Source organism: Podarcis liolepis, assembly GCF_965112155.1.
Source record: "Podarcis liolepis genome assembly, chromosome: 6".
Lineage (NCBI taxonomy): Eukaryota > Metazoa > Chordata > Lepidosauria > Squamata > Lacertidae > Podarcis > Podarcis liolepis.
Window position 1 is genome coordinate 42,448,502 of NC_139559.1, and position 22,310 is coordinate 42,470,811.

Below are 22,310 nucleotides of genomic sequence, written 5' to 3' on the forward strand. Positions count from 1 at the left end.
ATTGTGTAATTCCTCTGCATGACATTGCACTATGGGACACCCTTGCTGTGGAGGTGGCAGACCTGCAGGCGGATAAGCAGCTGATGGACTTGACCTGACAGTTCGGCACAGCTAATGTGAACTCGGGTCACAGAAAAGACCCCCAGCTTCCCTTGGCCAGGACTGCACAGCTGAGCATTAAGGCTGAGGCTCCGCTGGGGGAGGGCGCTCCCTGGAGAGGCTGGCATCCTCCCAACTCTTGCCACCAGGGACAGATACAGCATGGAGAAGCTTCACACGCATCCCATGTGCTTGCATCTTAAACCACAGGGTCCTCCTGTGCTTCAGGAGCTGGTTATTTGGTGGAGATCTTCACAGACAGTGGTACCTCAGGTTACAGATGCTTCAGGTTACAGACTCCGCTAACCAAGAAATAGTACCTCGGGTTAAGATCTTTGCTTCAGGGTGAGAACAGAAATCGTGTGGCGGCGGTGCAGCGGCAGCGGGAGGCTCCATTAGCTAAAGTGGTGCTTCAGGTTAAGAACAGTTTCAGGTTAAGAACGGACCTCCAGAACAAATTAAGTTCTTAACCAGAGGTACCACTGTATTTCCTTCTCTGAGAATTGCCTCAGAGGAAAGGGACCCAAGTGCTACGCCTGTGTAGCTGCCAGCGTTTTGGAAATCTAAAAACTGTTGATTGCAAGGCTCTTTCCCCCTCCAACCTAATCTGATGCATGCGCTACATTTCCATATGAGTACGTTGTATGTATTTTGTAATGTGAGAAACAGCATACTGCTTTAATTCCACACACTCCTGCTTTGATGCAAATCTTAGGAAGCAGTTGGGGGATCAGACTTATACCGGAATGAAAAATACACTGGCACTGCCATGTGCATCCCCAAATATAAAAGCCATGCATCTGAATATATCAAAATGGGGCCACAGTTTTGGTGTACCTTCTTAGCTACCAGCTGAGAGGCCCTCTGTCCCTGCTGATTTTAATGTTTTTTGGCAGCACATTTTCCTATTCACCCTCACTTTTTCTTTTAGCTTAGCTTGAGGCTGGGCTAGTAAGACAGTGAACTGGGAAGGGAAAGGAAGAGGGTGGGGCAGCTGGCAGCCAGCGCTTTGGCTTCCAGCCTCCCCTGGAAAACTCTTCAGGATGGACCCAGCCTGCCATGCTTGGGGGATGGACTAGCAGGCTGTGTCCAGGGGGTGCTTTGCCTGTCTCTTGTGGGTTCTTGGGAGAGTTGGGTAGTGTGTTTTGTTTGGTGCATGTATGTGTTTTGGGGGTGAAAACGTCTGTTTGTTTTGGGGTGATTTTGTGAGCAGGTGAGTTGGGCTGTGTGTATCACCTGTAGAGATATTTAGGGGTGGGTGTGCTTTGCCAGTTTATTTTGGCCTGAGTTTTTTTATTTTGCTTGTTTGGGGGAGGGGGTTAGGTTTGTGTTTTGCTTGAGGTTTTTTGTAGGGGTGTTTTCTTTGTGTGTGGGTTTTAGTTTTGGGTGTGTGTGTTGCATCTTTGTTCCAGGGTTGTTGTTTTTAAAGTGTTCTGCCTACTTTTGGGGGGTTGGTGGTTGTATTTGTGTTCTTGTTATTTGCTCTTCATTGCTTTTGCAGCCCGCCCCACTTGCAGTCCTTGTGACTATGCAGTCCCCCACATGGCAACCATTTCATAGTGGTGCCGATGACAGTTTCTCAGATTTCTGAATGTGCTCTTAGATAAAAAAAAGTTGGGGACCCCTGCCCCAGAGTCTCTTTCCCCAAACTGGTTGCTGGGGGTGCATGCTTTTTGGGGATGGGTGGGAGGTAGATAATGATTTTGAAAGTTTTGGAAATCCAGGTAGCCAAATGTATTTACATATTTCGTTACTTTGGATTAATCATATCCTGCTTTTTAAAAATAGTTTAAAAAAATGGTTTGCAAAAGCAAACCAAAATATAACAATAAAAACAAAGCTTAAAATAGATCATATATAAAACAAATATAAAATCCCAGCAGTGTTTGAACTGGAAACCAAGGTTTAAAACAACAGAAATCCATTATAAAATGCCTTCCAGGACAAAAAATTTTCCCCGACACCTGTCTGAAAACAGGAACAGAGGAAGCTGTTGGACGTCTTCATGGATAGATGGCGATAATATTAGTCCCTGTTTACAACACTAGACGGTTTTTATTACAACTCTCAGTTCCATAGGCTTTGTCAAACAAATGGCTTTTATGCACAATACAGTTGCAATGCTGGTGTGTCTCAAATAGTATTAATCATAACCATTGCTTGTGAAATGGAGATAGTGATTAGTGGAGCAGGCTGGGGCTCATGAAGACCGTTAGTACTTGGTGCTCTCATCAGAATGCCAAATGACTGTCCCCCTCTTTCTGTGGCAAAGAGAGACTGTGTTAATTAACTCTGTGCTGCACGAAATTAATGTTTTTTCAGCACTGTGAACATGTAAAGTGCTATATAAGTGCCTTCCTTTATTGCTGTTATTAAGAGAGCACTCTGCCTCCCATAAATGGCACCTCTTTACTGTTCTCCTGCCAAACAGTGAGAGTTGCTGCCAGCTGGGTGTATTTTCTTGTTTGAATGTTTTCTATTGTAGCACTGATTGGTGATGGGGCACTGTTGTCATTTCAAGTTGGCACAGTAAATGGGTGGCACCCTCCTCCAATGAAACACTTGTGCTGGGATTGCATAGAACCAGGGATATGCCAGCATATGCCATATGTAATGTTGTTCAAATATTCCATTCCAAAATTTTCCTCCCCGCAAAAAAAAGAGGAGGAACATGGTGGAGACAATAGGGCCAGGACACTGTGTGCTGCAAGTAGAAATATTATACTGACAAATGGAAAAACCTTAGGCAGAGTCCACTGCTTTCTAGGGGCTACTTTGTGCATTACATTTTTATTTTAGGGTTAAGGAAGCCATGGTCCTCCAAATGTTGTTGGGTTCCGACTCCCATCAGTCATTGGCGATAGAGAAGATGGGCATTGTAGTACAACAACATCAGAATGGCTGCAGCTCAGCCCTTAAGATGTTTTAAGTATACATTAGAAAAAGCTGAGACAGTTTTGGTTTTTTTTTTGCATGTAGCTTTGTTTGTTTGTTTTACAAAGCCTTGCACTGTCCGCATATATTCAGCAGGGAGGCAGGATGGGCTGCAGCTGAATCAAGTGTATTCCTGGATCCTGCATTAGGGACAATAATTGGTGACAGGCAATGTGATTTCTATCAGAAACACCAATCCCTAAAACCTTTGCACTAAAGAACAAAGATACTGCTGCTCTGATTATGTGCATAAATAATATCATTCTGTCCATGAGCAGCAGCGTGCCTTGGCTCCATGTGCTCATCCTTCTCCTCTGGTGCAGCTGTGATGAGAAGATTGGATACTTTCAGTTCCTGTTTAAAGGAAGCTTCTTATTACATACTTTGGTTAGTCTATGGTTTGTTTAAGCAAGCCAGGATCATACTGTCCTGGAGATGGGGAGGGGAGAGAGAGTCCAGGGGTCCAAGGCTCCTGACTGCTCATGTCCATAAGCTAACATCCACACTGGGCCCACATCCTGATTCAGGAGTGATCACAAACCATGGGTTCTCTGATTAAATGCAGAAGCCATGGCAAACCCTGTCCTTGCTTACTCCGTTCAGTTTCCTCCTTCCTTCTCCCACATTTTCACCAGTGGATTGTATCAGACTGCAGCATCCCTTTTCTCTTAGTGTATTAACAACCATATATTCTCAATAAACCACAATATTAAACCAGCATCAAAATGTTTTGTGTGTGGCAGTATACAACTATATATGAATGAAGCGGCTCTAGTACCATAACTGCTCAATTATTCCATTTGTCCATCCAATTCTCACTGGTGCAGGCTGGGCGAAGTGCCAACCTCCTCCATCAATACTTTCTTTCACTTCCTGCTGGCAGCAGGGACTGCTTTTCTTCCAGGCCATGCCTAGATTCCAAGGTCATGCCTCTTGTACATTCTGCCAGGAAGATCATCTAGTTTAGGAGCTATCAGAGCCCAGCTACCCAAAGCTGTGTCCGGTCAGAGAGGAATCAGAGTTTTGGGGGTGGGTGTGCAGGAAGTTCCTAGTTGACTGTTCCAAATGTCAAAGGCCACTAAAGCACCCCACCCCAACCTACAAATGTCACAAAGATGCATTGGCCGAATCCAAGTTTTTTAAATGTCATGCCTCATTGCAACATTCAGCCTACTTCCTGCTTAGCTTTAAAGCTAGTCCTTGAACCTGCAGGTGGGTGGCCAGGCTTTCTTTATCCTCTGCAGGAGTGGGAGGGTGCTCTTGTAGGCGAATGGCAGCTAATAAGACCCAGTTGGCTAGTATATCCCTGCAACAGAAGTGCTTCTTTTATGGGGGAAGGTGTCTTGATTTCCCACAACATATGAATAACGAATGGACTGTTCATTGTTCTAAAAATAAATGAAACAGAAAGGCTCTAAAAATTAAATTACGGAAAATGGATTTGTGTGGATTTTCCTTCTGCCACAGAGGCCATACCACTAATTATGTTTGTGGAATGCTAATCATAGTGAGGAACTTGAAGATAAGATGTAATAGGGATGAGATTATTATAAAGGACCATGTTGTATGCACACAGGAGATGCTGGGAAGGCACATCTGCAAGTAAATTTAAACCTCAAGTTGAAACAGGGATTACTTGCTTTTCTAGCTCTTAGTTCCAGGTTCTAAGGCGCGGGACTTTGCCTCATTCTTGCTCAGGAGGACCTGTCCAAGACTTTTAGCTGCACAAGGGGAAGCAGCAAATAGTTCTCCTTCCTAACCATGCCAACTGCCAGCCTGGGCTAAAGAGGGAGAAAGTTCCTTACTTCCACAGTTGGAAGGAACTCTGTGGGTTATCTAGTCCAATCCCCTGCAATGCAAGAATATCAACTAAAGCATCCATGACAGATGGCCATCCAACCCCTGCTCAGAAACCTCCAAGGAAGGAGAGTCCACCACCAAAATACCTACTGGGTCTTGCAAGTAAAAAGTTGGGGCAGGTGTGGGGGGGGGAGAGAGAGAGGGGGGGGGAGGCTGAGGGAAATGAAGAGAGGTAGTTTTGGTTTTGATATGGAAAAGAAAGAGAACTGAGAATTTAGCAGCTGTTAGCTGAAAGGAGGGAGGAAAGGCTGAAGCCTGGAGACTGCCCAAGTCCATTTCTCAGGGATCTTCCCTCTTGCCTTGTAGGAATTCCTGTTTGTCTCCACTTCCATTCTCCCCGTACATTTGTAAATAAAGCAAATATTTCAAGGACACCATATGTCTCTCCAGAATGCTTTGATCCAAACACAACTAATTTTAGGAGTGCTGCACCTGGAGCTTCTTACCCTCTGGGGATGTGTGGAATAACACAGACACTGTTGCTGCATCCTGCAGTCTCTTGGTGAGATAAGTCTGCAGTTCTGCAAAAGACACCTGTAGCTCAAGGATGGCCACAGCCCACATGTCTTGCTGTCAGTCAAAGCACAAGCAACTTGCCTTTGCTGTGCTGTATTCCCGTGGGAACCTGCCACTGTTGATGTGCCTGGGAGGTGATAGAAGGTGAGAGGCATATCCCACCCATGGGTGTGCACCTGTCAGTCCTGCAGGCAGCCCACCCACCTGCCTTGCCATGTGGATCCATGGCCTTGACCTGTACAGCAGAGCTGTCCTAAGCCAACATTACCCAAACCATCCCAGAAATTCTTCAGTGGATTACACCGCGGTAGCAATGGCTACAAATTCATTGCTGACAAATGCAGCCAACTCTTGGTCTCTGTTTACCCCTATGAATTCCATCAATAAGGAGACATTCATCTTTAAAGGGAAAAGGGGGTCACGAAACGCAAGGCAAGATGAAATGTTAGTTTGGATGGTTCACTTCTGCCTCAAAACTTTTGTGTGTGCTTATCCCATCTGTATGCCTTGGGGATTTCTTTTGGGGCTGTTTTCTGACCTTTGCAAACTGCTATTTTAGGGAAGAGGTTAGGAGGGTGCCTGATATCTAATAATAGGCTCCTTTTTATTATTAGGCTGGGAGAGGCATTTGGAAGCAGATATTTCTTCTTCTGAGCCTTCAAGCTGCTGTTCCCTTCTAGAGAGTGCTAAGCTCAAACATGCATAAATGTGCAGGTCAGAGGGACTCTTTACGTCCCTGATTTGCTGCCACAAGAACATCACTGTCCTGGGTGATTTAGAGGTCCCTGTGCAATGCAACTTGCTCTCTTCATGCACCCCCTCACACACACCCCGGTTTGCCCAAAGGGTTGGGGAAGAGCCCTGAACAGATCTGGGGTGTGTGTGCATGGGAACGTGTGGAAAGAGGAAATCCTATTGTACAGGTGGAAGTCCTTGCAAGTAACAGGACAACTTAATTTGATAGAACGCCAGGTAAATTTGGCTGGCTTCTAGGCAGCTGTCCTTAATGGCCCCTTGCTACACTGAAACAAAACTAGAAAGCCAGGTTACCTTGGCATTGCAGTGATGTTACAACAGATGTGCAGACCCAGTGAAAAAGTTTGGCATCATGAAATGCATGTTTAGATCCATGTTGCCAAAGATCCGCATTGAAATACACCTGGCTTGTAGTTTAGTTGTGTTGATCATGTGAAATGATGCTTTATTTTTCAAGTCTTCTACATGAAAGTCCCTCATTTATTTATGTACAAAATAAACCAAAGATAAAGAGCATAAAGAAATACTGTTACAGCAAGTTGAAAGCAGAGTAAGGTTGGACATTATCATTGAACTTGCTGTTCCAAAACAGTACCCATTTCATCTCCATAAACCTTAAAGTTTTAAATTTGAGGAGAAGGGTTGTAGCTCAGGGCTAGTCACCAGTTCAGTCTCCAGCATCTCCAGGTAAGGTTGGGAGAGAACCTTGTGTGAAATCCTGGAGAGGTGCTGCCCGTCAGTGCAGACAATATTGAACTTGATGGACCAAAGGTCCAATTACAGAAGTGTTCAGCCTCAGCACAGTTAAAAAAGCTCAACAATTTTGGGGGTGTCCTGGTTTTTTAGTTTTTGAAATATGGCAACCCTATTCTGTAGTTCTGTTTTGGTGGGTTCCTCGCCTGCTTGGCTGGGTGTGTGTGTGTGGAAATGTGGCATCTGCTGAGTTTATTCATTGTTTCAAAGCATCAGATGTTGAGAGTCAAAATATCCAGGGTCCTGGGCCTTGGAAGAGTTGTTGCATAATAAACAAAACAGGGAGGGGAAAAGCCCTCGCGGCAGTTCAGGTTCCTCGTGTTTGGCTCCTGTTCTTTTGAGCAGCGTTGTGTATTCTTTCAGGTTGGCTGAGCAGCCGTGATGAGCGATTCCATTTTGCAAACTCAAGCAGCCGTCTCTTCTGCTCCCCCCCCCTTGCCTTTCCCCTCCCGCTTCCCCCTCTTGTCAACAGGAATCGTCTGCCAGCTTTTTATGAGACAAATTGTTTGCTTTGGTGTTTTTCTGAATCGGATAGATTGTCTTATTTGGAAACAACAAGCAACTGTTGGGATGGGAGGGTAATGAATTTTTCACAGCTCATCAGCACGAGGGACCGAGAATGCGGTCAGGAGAGCCAGCCATGGCACATCTTTGCCAGTGGCTTGGCGTCTTGACTGGAAGCCTCTCTCAAACCTTTGACAACTCCTGTTCCTTTTTTGTCTAGCTGTGGGCTCCCCTAGCCCAGCTGTGAATCTCAGATCTTCCAGAGATCCCACCCTTTCTTTGTCCTAAATCACACCCCTCCTTCAAGAAGACTGCTTTTTATTTTCTTTATTTATGATTGGTCCCTTACCTTTCCTGCCCTGGCCACAGTGATCCATGCAATGGTCACCTCCAGGCTTGACTATTGTAACTCGCTCTACATGGGGCTGCCCTTGAAACTGTCCCAGAAACTCCAGCGGGTGCAGAATGCTGCAGCGAGGCTCCTCACGGGGTCCTTGCCATGGGAGCATATTCACCCAGTGCTCTACCAGCTGCGCTGGCTCCCTGTGGAGTATAGGGTCAGGTTTAAGGTGCTGGTTTTGACCTTTAAAACCATATGCGGCCTAGGACCTTCGTACTTATGGGACCGCCTCTCCTGGTATGTCCCACAGAGGACCCTAAGGTCCATGAATAATAAGTGCTTGAAGGTCCTGGGCCCTAAGGAAGCCAGACTATCCACCACCAGGGCCAGGGCTTTTTCAGTGACAGCTCCGACCTGGTGCAATGCTCTGTCCCACAAGACTAGGACCCTGCAGGACTTGATCTCCTTCCGTAGGGCCTGTAAGACAGAGCTATTCCATCTGGCCTTCAATTTGAATTAGCCTGATCCTCTATTCCCTTTCCCCTTTCCTCTTCTATGAAGAAACCCTTTCTGGGACCCCACATTTAAATTCTTCCCTGGTCTCCTTGCTGGCCCTAGTAGGATCATTTGGTGTCTACTGACTGGGGTTTTTCCTCTCTCTCTCTCAAAATGACCCCTGAATTTTAGAATTTTATTGATATTGATGCTGCATTTTATGTTGTATTTTATGCTGTTTTTAAGTCACATTTTAATTTGCTGTTAGCCGCCCTGAGCCCGGTTTTTAAACTGGGAAGGGCGAAGTATAAATAAAAATTTATGATGATGTTTATATCCCACCTTTCCTCAAGGAGCTCAGCTCAGCACGAGTAACCAAGTGTAAGGTGTAGTTGATCATAGGTCATTACACTGTGGCTCATTTCTGTGTCTGTGCTGCCCATGACAATGGGCAGCTCAGCATTTAGTTCTGGGGTCAGCAGTGTGGTGTGTTTGGGCAAAGTGGTGCTCTTGAGGACTTCCCCTGGTGCCTTCAACATTTCCTCGTGAGGGTGGTTGTACTCCTTCCCACTGTCTGAAAAGTAAAAAGAAGCAAAAGCTGGAAGAATGACTCTCTTTCCCACTTCCTCTTTCAGCTCTATGTGATTTTTAATAGTTAAATTGGCACCTGAGTTAATTGGCTAGCTAAACAGAAAGCTGAGTTCCTGAGCAGGCAGGAGGGAAAAGGGGGCAATTTGGGATACTGTTGAGGGGGAAAGCAAATGGAGATTAAGTGGGGTGCATGAATCAGAGGGCAGAAAGAGGGACTGGAGTCAGATAGAAAGTGTATGCGCGCACGCGCGCGCACACACACACACACACAAACACACTTGAGATCTAGTAAAACTGTACATTTTCACTATACATTTACCGCACTGTACAACTGTACATTTCCTCCCATGGACTGTCTCAACTGACTGTAAAACTCATGGATCTGGTGCTGCCTATCACTGCCATGGCACAAAAACACGATTGGTAGCGTGGATCTTTCCCTCCCCACAAGGGATTCTCTCAAAACCACCATCAAGTCATAGGTCACCTCTGTGTCTACAATTGTGTTCTGTGATTTGCTGCTGGTTTTTCTATCACCCTATGGAAAAATCATGAATATCCAGGGGGATTTGTGCCATAAATCAATCTGGCAGGCACCAGATTGAGTATTTTTTTCCTGTGCAGTCTACCAATGTGAGCTTTAATTTGATGTTGATATTGGAGGATCCGATGCAAAATAATGCAAATTCAAGAAGATCCATTTTAATTCTACAGAATCTTTGCTTTTCCATGGTGGTCTGGGTAAAATATATGTATGGGATTATCCTGCTCTTTCCAGGGCAGAGGTCCGTGCTTTAATGCTCCATGTCTGAGCATCCCCACCTCTGAGCTTTTTCCACAAGAACTCCCTCTTTAAAGCTGAATCGGAGCAAACATCAATTCAGCTTTTCTGCAGACTGACGTTTGCCCCAGTTGAACTTTATAGAGCAGGTATTGTGGGGAAAGCTCTGGAGCGAACAAGGGCACTCAGACATGGAGCTTTAAATTGCCTGGAAAAAGCAGAAGAAAGGTGTGTATCTTTTCTTTCTTGGGAAGGAGAGGAATCTGAGGGAGTAGGGTGAGAAGGAACCAGATGGGGTGATGCCCATGGCCCTTTTCCAAAATGCGTAATGTGCCGTCAGTTCCAAATTGGTTGGCAGATCCTGACTGTCCGGTGGGAGAGACCACAATTTGCCAGTGAGCAGATTCCTTCTCCATAGGGAGGAATCAAGGTCTCCAAACCATAAGGCAATAAATTCTTCTTTCCCAGACAGAATAGCTGAGATGGAGTTAAACAGCCTGTTCCTCGTTGTGCCTGAAATCCCAGGTCAGGAGGGCAAGACCTTGCATGCCAGGACTGTGGCCTTGGGGGTAGAGGGGAACCTTTGAGAGGCACGTTCCTTCCCCAGCTTCTTTTCTCAGGAGGGAGAAACAGATAAGAGCTGTTGATCATCCCACACCCAACTAGCATATTAATAAGCATTGGTCAGTCTTGTTAGGAACTGGCAGAGACAGACAGCCTTCAGTTGACTTTCAGGTGAGCATATTGTGTTTGTCCTCTAGGAATGTCTCAGTGATGTGACAGGCTGCTGTCTGGTTGGCAGGACTGCGTTCTCACATCCCACTTTCAGTTCCTGAAAATAGTATTCTGTTTAGATTGCACATGTAGATGTGTAATTCCCTGAGCGTGCTAAAATTAGTATGTTTGTATTTTCCCCCCAGCACTCTGATGTCTTTTTCTAAAAATGTAAATCTTGTGAGTTGTTGTGTCTTGCAATCAGTCCATCCATCCACCAATCTCATTATTATGGTCAATTACCAGTATTCAAAAAGGAAGTTTGTACAAATATAGAAAATAATAGCAGATGAAAGAAAATTAAAAAATGCAGCTATAAAAATTACAAGTATCTGTGTCATGCAATAGAATGCCAGGCATAGAAATTATGAGTTTACTAAAATTAGTCCCTGGTGAATTTTACATGAAGCAGCGCAATATGTAGCTAGCCTGGAAGAGATGAATGCATTCTGATCAGGAAGGAATAAAAAAAGCATGAAATGCACATGATCCTCCTGGGAATTTCCTTAAAAAGGGTTCAGTAAAAATGTTATATATATCATGATAAAAAGAGCATTGCGTAAGAACATGAGTTATCAGTTCTACCTTTTCAGATTCACAGGGCCATTTACATTGACAACAGCAGATATTTTGGCAGCACTTGGAAGCAACACTAGTAGGTATTTAAATACCTATGTTGCAAGTGGTACTGGTAATAGTATTTCTGGTACAATAAAAACAACATCTATATCATAATGCTGAGAACTCTGGAAAAAAAGGTGGATTTTTTTTGGGGGGGGGGGAATCTCCCCTCTAGAACTGCTGATGGAAGAATGTTTAAATGCATCAGAGTAAAGGCTTTTGTCTTGCAATATACTTATGAGTATTCTAATAAAAATTACTTCCATTGCATATAACAATTATTCTTCATAATATTTCCATTCAAATGCTTTGGGCTATTAGAATTTTTTAATGTGATATTTATCCAGCACAAAAGTTAACAGGGCATAATTTTTTAAAAAAAGTTTTCTTCGCTATATATATAAGCCAAATATGTCATATCAGGAATGCTAAATCAGATCCTGATTGAGTTCAGCCTTTAAAAAAACAAACAACCCTCACATTGCTAGTTTATTATTTCCTCTGAAGGTTTTTGTTGATGACATATAAATCCCAAGGTTTCTAATTCTAAAAAACCCCCTCACATCTCCCTTAAAAAGTTAAAATCTGAGAGCATTGGATAAAAAACATTTCCCCTTTAAAAGGTTTTTTTCCACCCATGTCAGAGAATGACTTTCAGAAACATAGGAAATGAGGGTAGAATACTGTCTTTGGAGCCTGGTTCTGTTCACATATCACTGGTGGTGAAGATTGAGGAGTTGAATTTGGGGCTGCTAGGGGTGGGAAACATAGAAGCTTTGCTTTGAGGTTGGCATAGCCTTGGAACCATTAAGCTTCCTTGCGAGTAGCTAGTAATGACTAAGGCTAAAGGCTGAGTTACTTGAGTCTGTGGAGGGCAAGAGGCATATCTTGGAGTCAGAGTTACTGCAGGTGATAATCAGTTGTTCAGTACACTGCAGTTTGAAGTGGGCATTGATTTATTATGTTCATATTATCCCACCTTTCCTCCTAGATCTGTAAGGTGGCACCTTCCCAATTTTATCCTCACCACAAGTTAAATGAGGCTGGAGATTTAGTGACTGGCCCAAGGTCACCGAGTGGGCAGAATGGGGATTTGAGCCTGGGCCTTGACATTCAACTCTCTAACCATTACAGCGCAGTAACTCTTGGCAGGCTACAGGGCCTTTGTCTAAGTGCGTCTGTGGCACCTTCCTAAAACTTCAGTGCTTATTTCTACGAAGTCTCCAATCTGAATAAACAACACAGTCCTGTAGTTTCACTCTGGTAAGTCCCATCCATGGTTGCCAATGGGATGTACTGTCAAGTCAGAGGAATTCAGCTTGTAGGGGAGGATATGTGTGAGAGGCTGAGAGCATCACTGTTGAAGTAATAATAATAATAATAATAATAATAATAATAATAATAATAATAATAATAATTTAGTTATTTATTTATTTATACCCCGCCCACCCGGCTGGGTTTCCGCGGCCACTATATACTTCATTCATAGGTGGTTGGATTGAAATCAAGGGTATTTAAATTAACAACTGAAATTACAGAAGAAATAAGGCCCATTTAAAGCACCAGTTTAAAGCAAAGTTCCCACTAGTGCTTTACATATTTCATATAGGACAGTGCATATTTCTTGGATAATCTGTCAAAATGTGTTAATTTACAATTTAAGAGAACATTAAAACTATGAGGATATGCTGTGTGCAGTGTGTGTGTGTGTGTGTGTGTGTGTGTGTGTATGTATATCTATCTATCATCATCTATCCTGATGTTTTGTTTTTACTAACTTTAGAAAATGCTGCATGATACACTGCTCTTTAATGGATAGCTTTGTGCATTATGAATGTCAGAAGCTAGTGCGGGTTGTTACTGGGCCAAATAGTTTATTTCTATAAGATGAAAAAGAAACATACTTGCTTGTTTATAGAGAGTAAATGTTCATAATTGGAGAGCTGTGCAAATTGCAGAGCTCAGGTAGCTAACAAGCCCCCAAATAGGAATATGCAATATCAGCCTGGCAGACACAGTACAGTAGATGGTTTTCCTAGTGATAAACAGGATGGCCTCTACTATAGCCAAGGGCTGGATCCCAGCACTTTTGATGACTTGCCAGTCCCAGCCCTCCAGTGGACCATGTGATCTATTGTGGCATATTTGTAATTTTGCATTATGGTTCTTCGTTCACTTAAAAAAGCAGCTTTTCCTGGCTGGGTTGAGAAGTAATATGAGATCACAGTGCATGCACTGTACTGGGGGTTCTTCCGCCCCCCCCCCGCCCTAGCCAGTTTTGGAGGTGGGGAGCTTCTTTGCAAAAGAAAAAGTCCTTGCACAGGGTTTCTGCTGATGGGGCTTCTTAGATGAATGCCACTCCAGAATTCTTTGGGAATGGAGATGTGTCTATGGGTGTTTATATGCTAATACTAGAAAGGGCTGCTCCTTTGGGCAATACGTAGCCTTGGCTTCAAGTTTTTTGTTTTCCATGAGTTCTGGAGAAGTTGTTTTTCTTTAAACGGTTCCCGGGTCTTCCAAGCAATTGTGTGCAGTCCAGGCCCTTGTGCTTTGATTTGTCAACAAAAGGACTCAAATACTGAACGTCTCAGGGTAAAAGCAGTGGAATTGACAAACTGCTGTGGAGTCCTTGGCGTCAATGTCGCATGATGGAACTGCAACATCCCTGAAAACAGTTGAAATTCCAAAGTCAGATTTGTTCTTCCAAGATATGAATCTGAGGGATTAAGTCATCAGGGGTTATTGGTTCAACGGCATTCCTGATGGTCTGAGGGTACTGCCAGAATTATGGAGATTCGCCTCTAGGCTTGAGTGACAGCAAGATCTGAATATGCCAAAGAGAGAACTCTCTTTGACATATCAGAAAGAGCAGCAAGTAGCAGAAATTTAACATGCCAGCAAACAAAGCAGTAGGTAGGAAAGTGCAAGGAGGAGCTTGCAAGGAGCCTGCAGTCGCGTAGATCCAAACAGGATATACTGCATCCTTCAATGAAGTAAAAAAGCCGGCTCTGCAGTTAATTAAGGATCTGCACATCTCTCTGGCTCTTCCTCAGATATTTTATTTTCAGCGAGATAAGATTGATATAAACACCCAGGTGGCTTAGGAGAGACCTGTGTTCCTTAGGCCTCTTTTTTAAAAAAGGGAATCAAGAGACATGCATGAATGTGTGTGCACGTGCGTTTGTGCATGTGCGCAAATGTGTGTACTCACATGTGCCAGTCCTGCAGTTAGGTAAATCTAGATTGATCTTAACAGTCTTTCAGGAAGCTCCTCTTTAGATGGTGATGTTTATTGCTTTACTTGGGAATGTGGAAGCCAGTTTTGGTACATCTGAGGACCTTGCTGCTCATTCTGAGGAGTAGTGCCCTGGATTTCTGCCTTAAAATATTACCCTAATGGTGCCACTCATGTGTGTGTGTGCATTTTCCCCTACCTCACAGACAAAAGACACAAAACATTTGAGCATCAACAAGTTGCCAGGTAAATTACTGTTGACTCATCTCTTGAAAGAAGAGCTTGGGTGAAGCATCTTCTTTCATCTGAGCCCCCCAGATTCATAACAAAACCAACCAAAGGCCTTCTGGCTCTACTTCCATGACCCAGGAAGGTTCAAAAGCTTAAGAATGAGAGTTTATGTGCCGTTCGCTAATGGTGGGATTGCACATTCATTCTCCCTGAGCTTTTCTGTTCACCCAACAATGGTGCAGCACAAGTGGCAAGTGTGACTTTTGGCTGGATACCAGAAAGTGTTTCTATAAGCCATTCAACCTGGATTACTGCTATGGCTATTTTAATGGGTATACAGAGACTTCTAGAGACACATAGAAGTGCCAGTTTGCTTTAAGCCAACTGATGAACTTCCTGCCAGCATAACACTCCAAGAGCTTCTTACCCCTTACCTTTTGAACCCCTTCAATTGCTTGCCCAGCCCCATGCAAATCCTTCTACCCTGCAAACCTGCTGTGCAGCGATTCCCAATTTAGGGAGCAGGTGAATGAAGCCCTTCCAAAAACAACAGGGGAAGATCCTGCCAAGCACATTAAGCCTGTGCACTGTGCCAAAGGCTAGGCAGGGAGAGCCAAGCTCTGTGAGGCGCTGAGACTATTTCTTTTGCTGAGTAAGTTTCCCTTGTAGGAAGTAAATAGGGATCCATGTAATGCTGGCTTGAGGAAATGCTGCAGCCTGCCTTGGCCAATAACCTTAGCCATCTCCTGAGTGTACATTCCAGAGTGGAAATACCTCCTGTGTACTTAACCCAGATTTTGCCTCATTCTTTCAAAAGTCACCAAACAGGTGTGGTTGTTAAATTGCAACTATAGTTGTACAACTGGGACAGATTCAGCAGACTGTCTGCAGCTTAGTATCTGCTTACAGGCTCACTGTGGAGTGGCAGCAACTTCATAGAGAGTCTACAGTCCGAGACCAGGGAGAAGAGATGGTGAAAGAAGACTGGAAGAAATTTAAAGACTATTTACAGAAATATTGTAAAATTAATGAATGCTAGAAGGATGTTGGATAGAAACTAAGGGGTTTCCAGCTGTAATGCTTTAGGAGATACGAAAAAAAGGTTTACAAATGAGTAAAAGCTTAATGGTAAGGATTTGCTGAACTAACAAATTGAAGTGGAATACAAAGAAGGGAGGTATGAGGAGGTCTGGGGAAATAAGTGTAAGGAAGATATGTTATGGAAAACTATTTGTTTTTTAACTGTTTTCATGTTGTATTTTGTATTTTGTTTCTTTTTATTTTTCATTTTCATTGTTATATTTTAAAAAACTTTAATAAATATCTTTTTTAAAAAAGAGAGTCTACAGTCCGTACAATCTGGCCATGCAGTGAGGTAAGTGTTAGCACCTGCCTTCTGCCCGTTTCTATTTGGTTTTTAGTCCCTGTATTCATCTTTATCACATGGCTGGTACATTTTGGAATAAGGCCTACAGCGCTTTGCCTATAGCAACTGGATGCCCAAATGCGGGTTGTAGTATCTTCTATATTAGTCAAGAGGGTCTTTTTAAATCTGCTTCTCGTTCCAATTTCTTTGGTTGGCTAAGCTAAATTAACACACGCTGCTCTCATGGAAAAAATAAAAATTAATATATAGTTGTGTAAAAGCCCATTATAAAACCATTTACACTTTCATGGGAGCCTTACAAACAAATTAATAAACTATGTTGAATCACTTATGGCACCCTTGATCTCCTCTGTTATTTCTTTTGCAGAGAGTATGAAGCCCTTTAAACTGAAATGTTTAAAGCTATTTGACTGCAGTCCTGCATCAGGGATAGTCGAATATGGTGCCCTCCAGATGTTGATGAACTCCAGCTCTAGTTAGTTCCAGCCAACAAGATGAGGGATGAGAGTGTGAATACAGGAACATCTGGAAAGTACCACATTGGCTACCTCTGGCCTGCATTTGTCTGCATTTTTGTTGCATTTTCAAAAATTACTTGCACTGTATCAATACTAAACCTTAAGAGAAAAGCAAAATTCAATACACACCTGAAGAATTGTGAGATCTAGTTACAAGGCAGTATTGTCCCAACCAAAAAGTACAACACAGTTACATTCCTACATTGTACGTTAATTTCAAAATTTCTATATGGGGAATTGGTTGATCCTGTGGCACTTATTCAAAGCCTCTCTCCTCACCGTCAAATGTTTAAAACTCCGTCTAGGTTTTCTCAACTATTTGCATGGGACTTCTTGGGAAAAAATACAGCCATAACCCAAAGCTTTCCCAAACCACAACAATTAGAAAGACCAGAACATATTACTTTGTGCTCCCTTCTTGTTCCTCTGAAAACAGTGAGGAGAAACAAAGACCCCAAATGCCACTGATCAAGCCCCCGAGAATGAGCCTATGTTTCACCTTTTCAAAATACAGTCTTGGGAAGGGGAACATCTGGCCATTCAGTTTTTCATAACAGTATAGCAGGGAACGGGATCAGCAGTCCACTCCTAATTTCTCTGTTGGCCTTCCTGGAGGCCAACAATCTGTTACTGTCTTGGGGGGTTTGCTTACATAAATTTTAAACGCTTTAGTCAAGAATGGGACTACATGGGAGCATCTTGCGCTCCTGTCTTGGTGCTTCCATGCACAACTGGAAGCAAGTCATAAAGGGATATAATGTGACTTGTATTTCTTATGCCAACATCGCTCCTCCTTGTGTTGGACTATGACATCTCTGCAGTCTACAGTTCCCCATGCCTTTAATATAGATAGATTGGGTATCACATAGCAGGACAGAATTCTAAGCAAAGATGCGCTCTCTCAAGCCTACATTCCCTGCGTGTCATACTTCTGCCTCAGTGACGTCTACTCTGCTACAGAACAGAAGATGGCAGGATCCCCAAGGACGGAGCAGGATCCCCCAAGGGGGAGCTGGCTTCAGGCACTAGTCCCATTGCAGACCAACTCTGTGCTACAATGATGTCTGCAAATGAGACCTGAAGGCTGGCAACATCAACCCTGCAATGTGGGGGAATCCCTTGCAGATGAAAGCAGTGCCTGGAGATGGGCAGTCAAGTCGTGTATGCATAGCAGTGACCAAAGGAGAAATGACTGCTGGGAGGAGAAATGCCATGGTGCATTTGCAGCAGCACAACTGGGATGCCTTCATTTGCTCCAGATGCAACAAAACTGATCTCTCCCACATCAGGCTCTACAGCCACAGCAGGCGCTGCAACCTTCCAACAGCTTGACCTCACTCCTCCATTGTCTCCTGAGACAGATGAATGGACAGAATCAGCATGATCCAGATCCTGAAAAGCAGTCTGCTTGGCTTTCCAAGGATGCTTCCGCAGGATCAGTGAAGAACAACTGGACTGTGGGCAATTCTTCTCTCATTGTTTCTGACAGAAATAGGAGGAAGATGTTAGCAGGGTAAAAATAAACTCTGGAAATGTCTTTCCAGGTCATCTAGTTCCATTTCCCTGCCACCATGAAAGGATTGTTCCCTCCAGCAAGGAAGCTTTCTCAAAAGCACTCAGATGAATTAGTTTGCCTTTTAACAATGGCCAGATTGTGGGTAAACTCCATCCGATTTTAAATGCAAACCCATGGAGGAGGCATGCTTGCTGTTTGGCTGAAAATAAATGTCAAGTAATTTTAGCAGTTCTTTGAAAGCAAGCCCCATTTAAAATGACACAGTGTGGTATATTTGAGCCAGCTGGCTCAGAATTTCTCAAGTTGAATATCCCATTGTATACAAGCATCCTGAATAACAGGGACATGGACTAGGAACTTTGGTTATCCCATGAGATCTGGGGGCTCTGTTCTTCATCCTTTGTGTGCAGAGTGGTCTGTGATTAATGACTTGCATGCAGGTTAATGCAGAGAGCCAGTGTGGCAGTGTACAGTCTGGACAGTTCACTAAGCTTGGGCCACCAAAATCTGGGTTCAAATTCCTGCTCAGCTATGAAGCTTTGTTCTCAGCCTAACCTACCTCCCAGGGCTATTGTGAAGATAAAATCAGAGGAGCAGGGAAAGGTGTATGCAGTCTTGAGCTCTTTGGAGGAATGGCAGGATACAGGCATAAACAAATAAATTCAATGCAGAATTTCGCAAGGAGGGGGGTGGCTTGCAAGGACCTGAGACTGCAGCCTAATTCCTGCTAGCACTGATTCGAGATTAGCACAAATACTTTCCCAATTTGTTGCAAGTGAGTTTCAGGAACTTCTATCCACATCCACAAATTTATGATGATGTATCAGTTCCCATTGTTCATTGTGTTTAGCCCATACAGCAATTTTTCGAATTGTTCTTTGGAAGAAATAGATGGTTAACTAAATTTGGGGAAAGGAAGAGAAGTCAAGCACAAGGAACTTTTATATCAACATCACATTCAGGAAATGCTCCTTTCAAATTATTGTGGGACTTGCTTCTTAATCCCCCAGCCACAAGTGTAATTTGGGATTTCAAGTTTTGACGTTCTTCACTTTGATGTCTTTTCATTAGAAATATTTCATAGTACATTTGTATGTTATATTAATAAAGCATTCGTGCCAAGAAGATTTTGAGGGGGCAGAAGAAAGCTGTAGTGTGTGGTTTCTTGAACAATGACTGACCTCCTATATATGTTGTTGGTAAGGGAAAAGTAGATAATGAAGGAGAATTCCTGAATGCCAAAATCCAAGTTTGGGGCAAGTACTCTTTGGTGAGATCTAAAGTCTCAAAACATGCAACATTGGCTTACATTGGTGAAAGTTCCTAAATTACTGGACACAAGAGAAGCTTGCTAGAGCCATGTGTCCTGAGACTGGAACAAGCAGGGCTGGATCTAGACACGTCAAAGAAGTGATTTAGTTAAATGCATTGTAAACTCATACAGGGAAATCTGGTAGGGAAAGACAGGACTCCACAGCGCCATCTGGTGTCACAGTGTTCTATCGCATGTACAACACATAGAAAACACTCTTTCTTCACCAATGTAGCTGAGTCGCAGTTTAGACCTCAAAGACCTGGCTATCCCACACTGTAGACCTCTGGCTGAACATGTTCCTCTGAGTATTTTTTTAAACCTCTTTTCTCTTTCCCTCTTCCGTAAAATAAAAAGTGATGTGCATTGATTAACTGCTATTTATTCAGTCAATCTCTTTATAATTATTAATTGAGTAACAAAGCCATATTGTTTGGAACGTTCAATTGTTTAAGCACTTGGTGAATTAACCCAGTTATCATTTATCAAGTAATGACGGCTGCAATCCTATGCACTCTTACCCGGGAGTAAGCCCTATTGAATAAAATGGAACATACTTCTGAGTTTACATGCAAAGGATGACATTATATGGCTGCAACCCTAATTTAATCTCTCTGGGAGTAAGCACCATTGAACTTAATGGGACTTCAATCTGAGTAGACACGCATAGGTTTTTGTTACAAATGAAATAATAAACCTTAATAACTTTTTAAAAAGAAAAACCAAGTTGAGAGTGCTTTGCATATTCCCAAGGCTTTGCAATTTCCACATTTAACATTTAAATAGCTCACCCACTTTGATTCATAAATTTGAGACACCTCATTTCTCTCTCCTTCTCCCAGCACATCCGCCCACCCCCAGCAAATTACTTTAAAACTTATGAATGAGAAGCTTCAGTGCAATGCTGCTTCATAATAATAATAATAATAATAATAATAATAATAATAATAATAATAATAATAATAATAATAATAATAATTTATTTATCTATGCACCTTCTGGAATACTGCTTCTCCCTTAGCAACGTAAAAGCACTTCCCCAAAGCGAAGATAAATGGAATGCCAGTTTGACGCCCCTCGCCTGAGCATTTAATCGGCTTTTGTTGCAGATTTTGCGTGGCTGGGAACGGCGTGTGGGTTTGCTTTTGACAGGTCCCTGCCTCGCTCTTTCCCTGGCACGATTGTCTTGCAGCGCCTCTCCAGTTTTCCGGCGCGCAGCTAGAGGGCTGCCTTAGCTATTACTAAGCGAGCGCAGAGGGGTGGCGAGAGAGAGAGAGAGGAGACTGAATGGGTGTGTGTGTGTATGCGTGTGTTTATATATGACTGGCCCAACCTGCAGTTTCAGATTTCAGACCTACTTTATCACTCTTCCAGTTCCTGCTAGCCTTTGGATGTTGCACGCTGCCTTTTCGCTGACGGATCTCCCGGGACGGAGGAAGAAGCTGTGAGCGCTTCTCTTCTCCTTTACTTTCTCATTTCTTCAGCAAGTTTTTCCACCGCTCCCCCCGCCCTACCCAGCTGTCTTTTACCCAACCTCCACGTTGGACCCTGCCCTGCAAGGGGCTTATTTTTATTTTTAACCTCCTCGCGTCTCAGCACTGAGGGATGCTGCCGCCTCTTCCTTGAAGGTAAACCCAGGTGTTCGGTTTGTTGACGGTTGTGCTTTCTGGCTTCACAAAAAGATAAGACTTTTGCTGCTTCTCCGGACTGTGTGATCCAGCCAGCCAGCAGGGTTTAGGTGTGCTTGTCAGCTAGTTTTTAAACACCCGGTGGTGGTGACAAAAGATGGCAGGAAATGGCAGGTGTGTTTAAACAACGGCAGCTAGTCCTCATGGATGCTTAGTTCGGATTGGGGTTTGATGTGCCCATAACCTTCAGTGTTATCTAGAGATGAACTTAAGCTCTAGTAATACAACCAAGGCTGTTTGAAAACTGCTCAAGGCAGGGGTCAGAGCTTGGAGGTGGAAGCCGTGGCATTTTTGCAGTTCCTTCCCTGCTGCTTTGCTGTTAAAATAATATGTGCTTTGTATGCTATTGAATGCCAGCTTGATGTAAGTTCTAAGACTCCCGGCCTTGGTTTTTGCACCTGAATCCTTGCATTGTTTGTTCAGTAGCTTTGGAAGTTGCTTAACACACACACAAGGCATTTGTGTGCTCAGCACTAAAGGGACTCTTTTGGGGGGGGGCTGCAGGAGGTGACCCCGCAGTGAAGATCTTGGATAGCTGAAGGCAGAACAAGGTGATGTGGTTCTCTTTTTTACTATATGTGGTTGCATATGAGCTTTTGTTGGGGGTGTTGCTGCTGTACAAATGGCATTTGTCTAGTTTGCTAGCAATAGATGGGAGAGTTTCAGCTGAAGCTTGTTGAAAGGATGGAAATGCTCCAGTATCTGTTCCCAAGAGTCAACGGGCTTTTGGCGTAATGGGGTTGGTCCAGTGATTTTTGATGGGAGGTTACCTGAAACTGTACCTATCTGGCTGGCACACTGCCATCATGATCAGGAAGTGGAATTCAAAATTTGTTGCTGCACAGAGTCTGTTGTCTTGAAATATGTTAGCGTTTCCCGGGCAAAACGTGTAATTGTAAACATATACACATTCTCATCTAAATGTGAAACGGGGCTTTTTGGGTATGCATGTTAGTGAATGGATTACTTGATGCCATGTGTCACCAGGCCCTTGTTGATGTGCTCACTGCCCCATACTATTCAATGCTTTATTCACCACGTTCCACAATAAAATACCTATTTTTCATCTGAAATGTGAGGGGCCATTCCTGATAGCTGATAGCTGAGAACACACAGACTCTGGTTATAGATTCTGTCAGTGAGTTAATCTGTGGCGAGGCTAATGCTGGGGGCTCTGCCTTTGGAGCAAAAGGTAGGACTGGCAGTGCGATCCAATGCATGTTTGCTCTGGCATTAGTCCCACTGCAATCACAACTCTCCCAGGTAAGTGTGTATAGGATTGCAGCTTTAATTTTACTGACCCGTTTCAGGTCTACAGTTTTTATTTTTGAAAATTATACTATGGGCACCCAAAACCAAGCACCTACTGCCATTGACTCCAGTGAAAGTGATGTAAGCA

The 22,310-nt window shown here is 43.5% G+C and overlaps 1 protein-coding gene across 14 annotated transcripts in view; it reads left to right on the forward strand.

Moving 5' to 3' along the window:
* The window catches only part of PLEKHA6 (pleckstrin homology domain containing A6), a 200,314-nt gene that overhangs the window by 47,800 nt on the left and 130,204 nt on the right, over nucleotides 1-22,310 (forward strand). For 5 of the 14 annotated variants that reach the window (XM_083508790.1, XM_083508786.1, XM_083508780.1 and 2 more), the window contains exon 1: nucleotides 20,507-20,851. The exons of 3 other annotated variants lie outside the window; for them this stretch is intronic. The gene's annotated coding sequence lies outside the window, so the exon portion shown is untranslated. Of the gene's footprint in view, nucleotides 1-20,505; nucleotides 20,852-22,310 lie in introns of those variants that run through there. 6 more of the 14 variants (XM_083508785.1, XM_083508781.1, XM_083508787.1 and 3 more) reach the window with 2 other exon arrangements.